The sequence below is a fragment of the Penaeus monodon genome, chromosome 34 (assembly GCF_015228065.2).
Source record: "Penaeus monodon isolate SGIC_2016 chromosome 34, NSTDA_Pmon_1, whole genome shotgun sequence".
NCBI lineage: Eukaryota > Metazoa > Arthropoda > Malacostraca > Decapoda > Penaeidae > Penaeus > Penaeus monodon.
Genome location: NC_051419.1, coordinates 12,655,748 through 12,656,042, shown reverse-complemented (window position 1 = coordinate 12,656,042; position 295 = coordinate 12,655,748). Strand labels below are relative to the sequence as shown.

The following is a 295-nucleotide window of genomic DNA, read 5'->3' as shown; positions in this document are numbered from 1 at the left end:
ATTAGAACTATTATTCTACAGAGCGACAAAATACGTATATATTACAATGAACACCACCAAAGTGTTTCACTGCGCACCACTTCTTTGCTACTAAGACTCTCGTGTTTGCTTATCTGGGACTTATCTGACGATGCCAAGTAGAGATAAGAGGAGATAAGAAACATTTTTGATTTGTAGGAAAAAAATTGGTCAAGAACCGATGGCCAGACAAAAGAGATGTTTTTAGCCTTCTCCGTTTTCACCTATTCGATTATTTAGTTATTATTAACGATGACCTATTGTCATTTTCTCTTAT

At 35.3% G+C, this 295-nt stretch overlaps 1 protein-coding gene across 1 annotated transcript in view; it reads right to left on the bottom strand.

The window, feature by feature from the left end:
- LOC119594597 overlaps positions 1-104 on the bottom strand; it is a gene marked incomplete in the record, with an annotated part of 14,942 nt that extends 14,838 nt beyond the window's left edge. Inside the window, 1 exon segment of the mRNA XM_037943638.1 lies at positions 46-104.
- Between the last annotated feature and the right edge of the window lie 191 nt (positions 105-295).